Source organism: Miscanthus floridulus, chromosome 19 (genome assembly GCF_019320115.1).
Source record: "Miscanthus floridulus cultivar M001 chromosome 19, ASM1932011v1, whole genome shotgun sequence".
Taxonomy (NCBI): domain Eukaryota; kingdom Viridiplantae; phylum Streptophyta; class Magnoliopsida; order Poales; family Poaceae; genus Miscanthus; species Miscanthus floridulus.
The window spans coordinates 45,361,599-45,367,900 of NC_089598.1; positions in this window are offsets into that span (position 1 = coordinate 45,361,599).

The window sequence follows — 6,302 nt, forward strand, 5'->3', positions numbered from 1 at the left end:
TAAAAATATGTATGAAATTTCTTCTCTAGGTCAGCCCAATTGGTAATGGAATCGACTGGCAATGATGAAAACCAAGTGAAGGCTGGCCCTAATAAGGACAAGGAGAAGAAACGAACTCAATGGGCATCCTCAACTGATGCTTCGCCCAATTGTGTAGATACCGACTAACATGTTCTATCATGCTTGTAATGTCTTGGCCAGTAAACTTAGCAAACTCTGGGAGCCTGTAATTTGCGGGAAGAGCGACCAAATCATACCATTCTGGATATGGGCGTTTGTACGAAAAGGCCAGCCCTTTTGGCTTTAGACCGAACTGATTCTTCATCATCTTGGTCACCCTCAATAGTAATTCATTAGCTTGCGGATTTGGATTTCTTTGAACTTGCTGACCCATCTGTGGATTGAAATCCTATGTGCCTTGGTATCCTAGATTTGGCATCATGTGAAGAGTGTTATAATCCGTGCCATAGTGATACCCTTGTGAAATCTCGATCTGCTAGGTCCTTTGCTAGCTTGCTGCTTGAAGTATCTGATTGTAGACATAAGGATCTATATCCCTACGAATCCTTTGAATTGATGGTGCTATTTTTTGAGCCAGTGATGGTATGTGGCCTGATGTGCCAAAATTGATCACCTGGTTCTGACTTTGCCCCATCGGCTATTGCACATGCTGTACTGATGGTCCAAGATTATACTATATCTGATTCATAGTAGTTCCTTTAGCCTATTCAGATGAACCATGAACTATCTGGACATCACCATTACCAACTCGTGCTGCTTCTTGATGGCTGGTACCAATGTGATTAGTTCCTTAGGTCGACGGATCTGGAATGTTGTAATAAGCCGATCCGCCTTGACCAACTAGAAATCCATGAATTGCCTCTCTCATGGCGTTGTGGAATGTGTCCACGAAAGCTTCGTTATGGCATCACAAATATATTTGTCTACAACTTCCTTAAGGAAACACCTGTCTTCATCTTCAGTCGTATCTGTTTGCCCGTGTAGTAGAACTCTTGGTAGCGGAAATTTCTAAACAATTGTGTTGTCACGTGTTTCTGTGTAGGACAACAAACACTTGTTCCGAAACTCTTCTAAGCTTTGCTGATGATACCCTTATCCCCATCAGGTAGATCTTCATAATGCAGCATAAGGGTGTCATTGTTATTGTGAACCACCATGACGATTGTGGGGTCCCACCGAGCATGCCAGAAATGTGTGTCGACACAGAATTTTCATCCCGTGCCGAGGACACACGTAGCAAGCCAGAAGGGTCTGCTCGATGGAGATGTAGATCCGCCTAGCTTCAGCGTAGGGATGGTCGATCCTGCGCACTCCTCCCGAGATGTGCTAGTCAATTTGACCCTATAATTGACAAGGAGAGAAAGCTTATCAATAACTAAGGGCGGAACTTGCCGGTGTTGCCAGACAGTCCTGAATGTGTGGCTCTAAGAGCCGATATGAAAGGAGATCGACTAAATAGTCGATTCCAGCATATTCATGAGAATAAATCGGTTAAAGCTCATTGGGTTGTATAAGAAGAATCGGTTATCATTCAAGATAAATATCATTATTTGAGCAGATATTAATCAATGGCAATAAGATGTCAACAATGATTGGTTTATGTTGAGCCAATGATCACAAGCAACCAAACCCCTTTTATATAAAGAAACAATTCAACACCATTTAACCGTTTAATAAAGATAAATCTAATGAACATGTTAGATCTCATCTATCGCTATGACCAGTGGGGCATGAGGTAGAATCATGCAGGCTATAGAAATAACAATAGACTCAATGACCCTAACTCATTACTAATATCAGTGGGGCATGAGGCATAATCATGTAGGCTATAATACAATAATAAAATCATGGGGCTAACACATCTTTCAACCTATCTTTACTTCAACGGTCTCGTGATGAGAACTGTTCGTGAAAGCACTCGATATCGGCTAAAACAACCGATTTAGGCATAGCACACAGTTAAAGTCATGCCTTATTAGGAATAGATCTACCGAATACCGATCCCCACTCCAGGGTGCAAATAGTGGGGTGTGAGATAGAATCACACAGGCTATGATAACCGGCCATGGAACGGTTTTTGCTAGCCAATAAATCTACTCAAGATGCAACATGCTCTAACCGCACGCTATGCATGATCAAGACTGATGTAAAATAGCCGATAAAACATAACTCATCATTTAATGCACAGATTAGATCAGTTTTAGATTAACAAACGATGGACTAAACAATATATAAGGCCAATCTAGATCAATCCCAATCAGGCAGAGTGATATTACTGTAATTTAGATAAATAATGAAAGCAATTAGCAATATCGGTAACTTAATAAATCTACCAAAGACTGCCATTCTAAGGTAGAGACGATAACTTGACCTTGATCTAGTTCATGCAGTGGGGGTCGACCGGATCGATGCAGTCATACTTGAACTAGGCAAGAATCGATAACTAACTTATACCAGAGTCGTAGTGGAGGTCGACCGGATCGATGCAGCCATACGAACAGAGGTATAAGCCATGACGGTACTTACAACAAGCAGTGGAGGTCAACCGGATCAATGCAGTCGTACTTGCTGAAGAACTCACCGAGATCTACTCTACTCCTACTCCTAAGGGGTGGCCGGAGCCAAAAAAGGAAATAACTTTTATATTAGATTGATTGTTGTTTTTACAATAGCCGGGGGTTTGTATTTATACCCTAGGCTGATAAGAGTCCTAAACAAACATGACTAGATAACAAAAAGAAATATAGATACATGGACTCTAACTTTCCTTATGCAGAGTCCTTGCTGATGAAGCTTCCTTGTTTGATACGTGTCCTTGTTTCTTTCATCCAGATATGCACTTGGACGTCATGTCTCTCTTAAATATATTAAATAATATTTCCTGTTCAGCTCGTAAATATCCCTTAATTAGGAGACTTTCTTGCTTTTGACATCATCGGTCGATCTCTTTCTTTTCTGGATAAGCTTACCAAATTTTGGTGTAAACAGGGAGCAGCCAGACAGGAAAATCGACCAAATAGCCGATACGCAAAGAAATTGGCTGTTACAGACAGTAAAGCTTATAGATCGCGATTAGTTTTATGTTGATAAGTACAATGCCTGCAAACATAAATGAGATCATCAGCTAAGTGGATATTACCAGTATGAATCATTTAGCCGATGAATCTAATCAGGAAAAGAAATAGAATGCAAACAAATCGACTGTCTAATATCAATGGATCTATAAATGCTCTGAATCTAATCTGTTACCATCAATAGTGAGGTTCAACTGGATCGATGACAGCTATGATTATAATAAGAAACTAAAACCGAAGAATCCATAAAACCATCTATACTTCGACAGGCTTTCCAAAAGACATGCTATACGTGAAGGCTCAAATAAATCGGCTGAAATAGCCGATTCAGGTGAAAAGGGACTACAACATATGAACAATCGACTATTTCACATGGACAAACCTATGGACTCATCAGACTTAACCTACTATCTCTAACAGTGGGGTTCAACTAGATCGATGCAACCATGATAAAGACAACAAATCAAACCCTTAAAGTACACGGATCTATTCCTGCTTAACAGAGTTATGGACACACACTGTAGGCATTAAAGCATAGGCGATCGGCTACTTAGCCGCTGTAGGCATAGCAAGCAGTTAAAGTGATACCTTATCGAGACCAAATCTACTAACTAGCACCCTCCAATCTAAAGTGCTATTAGTGGGGATCGACCAGATCGTTATAGCCATAATAGCGAACCTTAAACTAGATTTTACTAGCCAGCAAACCACTTCATGATCATACATGCCTTAACCACGTACTATGCACGATCAAGATCGAAGTAAAAACAGCCGATGAAACATAACTCGTCGCTCAGAGTAAGAAACATCGTGTTGTAATAAAGCGAACGACGGACTGAAAGGATATAAGGCCAATCTAAATCAATCTTGACCGAGCAGATTGATGTTGCTACAAACTAATAACAATGAGAATATTAGCAAGATAGGTAACTTATTGAATCTACCCGAAGGATGCCACCCTTATATAGAGCCGATAACTTGACCTTAATCTAGTTCGAGCAGTGGAGGTCGACCGGATCGATGTAGCCGTACTTAAACTAGACAAGAGTCGACAACTAGCTTATACTAGGGTTCGCACTAGAGGTTGACCGGATCAATGCAGCCGTACAAACCAAAGTATAAACCATGACAGCACTTACAAACAAACCGGAGGTCGGCCAGACCGATGCAGCCCTGCTTGCTGAAGAACTCACCGAGATCTACTCTACTCCTACTCCTAAGGGTTGGCCGGAGCCAAAAAAAGGTAAATTGTATTTGATTGATTGGATGTCTTTTTACAATAGCCGGGGTCCAATATTTATACCGGAGCCTAAACATGAATCCTACTCAAGTACGACTCATTAAAATCTTTTGGTATAAAAGAAAACATTCCTATCTTAAGATAACTTGGACCCTAATCTTTCCCTTTTTAGAGTCCAATATGTATTTCCCGATGCCAATCGTAGCTCATTATCATTATCTGTTGACATCATTCAAAGAGAACCGATTCTATTATTGCATCTGAATCAGCTGGTATCGATCATTATGTAATCGATTCCTTAATCAACACATTTTTGGAAGCTTCGAGTTCCCGCGTTCTTCTTCCTAAATTTTGGTGTAAACATGTAGATTCATTTTACAAACTTTTTATCTTGATTTTATGCTATTGGTGTACTATTCTAATCTATTGTCATTGTTTGCTATGCATGATTGCTTCTGGATGCTTGTATTTTGCTGTGATTATCGAGTATAGACGGTGAGCAATTTGTGGGTGATCAAGAGTACTACTTTGACGAGTAGGATAAGTAGGAACACTTTGTTCAAGGCAAGTATAACATGGGATCATCCTTGTTTCCTATAAACTTTAATACATTTAACTCATATTGCATGTGTCACCTTGATAGGGATTCCCTAGAATTGAACTTATACCTTGTCTCCTATAGGATATGCATTGGGTAGCTTTGCTAGTGCTCAACTAAACTATGATCTTGTAACTTGACTAATGGAATATGAAATAAACATTAAAACATAACTTTTTAGCAACTTGGAAATAGGGGGCTGGAGTGTTTATCTACTTTCTAAATGCTTCAGATTCCTTTCCCTAAGGACTTATTTGTAAGTGATCATCTGGGACTTACAGTACAATTGTGAGGGCCACATGGCTCTGGCTTTAGCTCAGTATGAGGACCTTTTCTAGCTTGTTAGTGGTTACCTTTATTCGCGTAAGAATGGCTTGACGAATTGGGTATAGTGCGGCCTCAGTCCCCTTGTGTATAGGCCATGCGTCATTGTGCCATCACGAAGGGGGCTCTACATCTATTTGCCGAGTGAATCTAATATCCCTAACTTGTTAGATAAACCTTTGAAAGGCTTCATAGTGAACCCTGCCTACTCAACTTGGAAGTGTTTTGGGAGTAATTAACCCGGGCATATGGGTATCACGACTCACAGTGAAAGTGTACAACCTTTGTAGAGTGTAAAACTGGTATATCAGCCATGCTCATGGCCACGAGCGGCCTTAAAACCCTTATGGAATGGATGATCACTATTAATTATTCATTTATGCTATTCATTATTCCTGTTTACATTGATCATGTGTTTCAATTGGGATTCTGACAACTTGTTGCTACTCTTACGCTAAAATTGTGACAACTAAAAGCTAAATGCTGTTAAACCTATGTCAAGCCTTTTGAGCCTCATTAACCCCATGTTACACTTGTTGAGTATGACACGTACTTACGCTTGTTTATTTTCATTATTTGGATAAAAATCCTAGATGGGTAACAGATGGCTATGGTAATAATGACTTTCCTAAGGATTACTAGACTCGTGGTCAACAAGTTGACGTCCCTGTATTATGGAGCTTCTACGAGAGATTTTTCTTTATACTTCTGCTACATTTATGTGAAGACTCTATCTGATTATACGTGATGTAATAAACACTTGTGATGGTACTATCTATAATTTGTTGGCTTATGTGTGTGACTGATCTCTGGGTACACATAAGATTATGCATCATATTTTATCCTTAAAATCGGGTGTGATAGATTGGTATCAGAGCCGTGTTGACTGTAGGACGCAAACCTAGATAGCAATGGTCATTTTAGCCTCTTTTGCTTCACTCATTTCATGCTTCCCATCTCACTCTTGTTATTTGCTAAATTTTATGCTTCTTTTGTCTCACTCTGTTATGAAAATTATTTCTTCTAATCTAACTAAATCTAATTC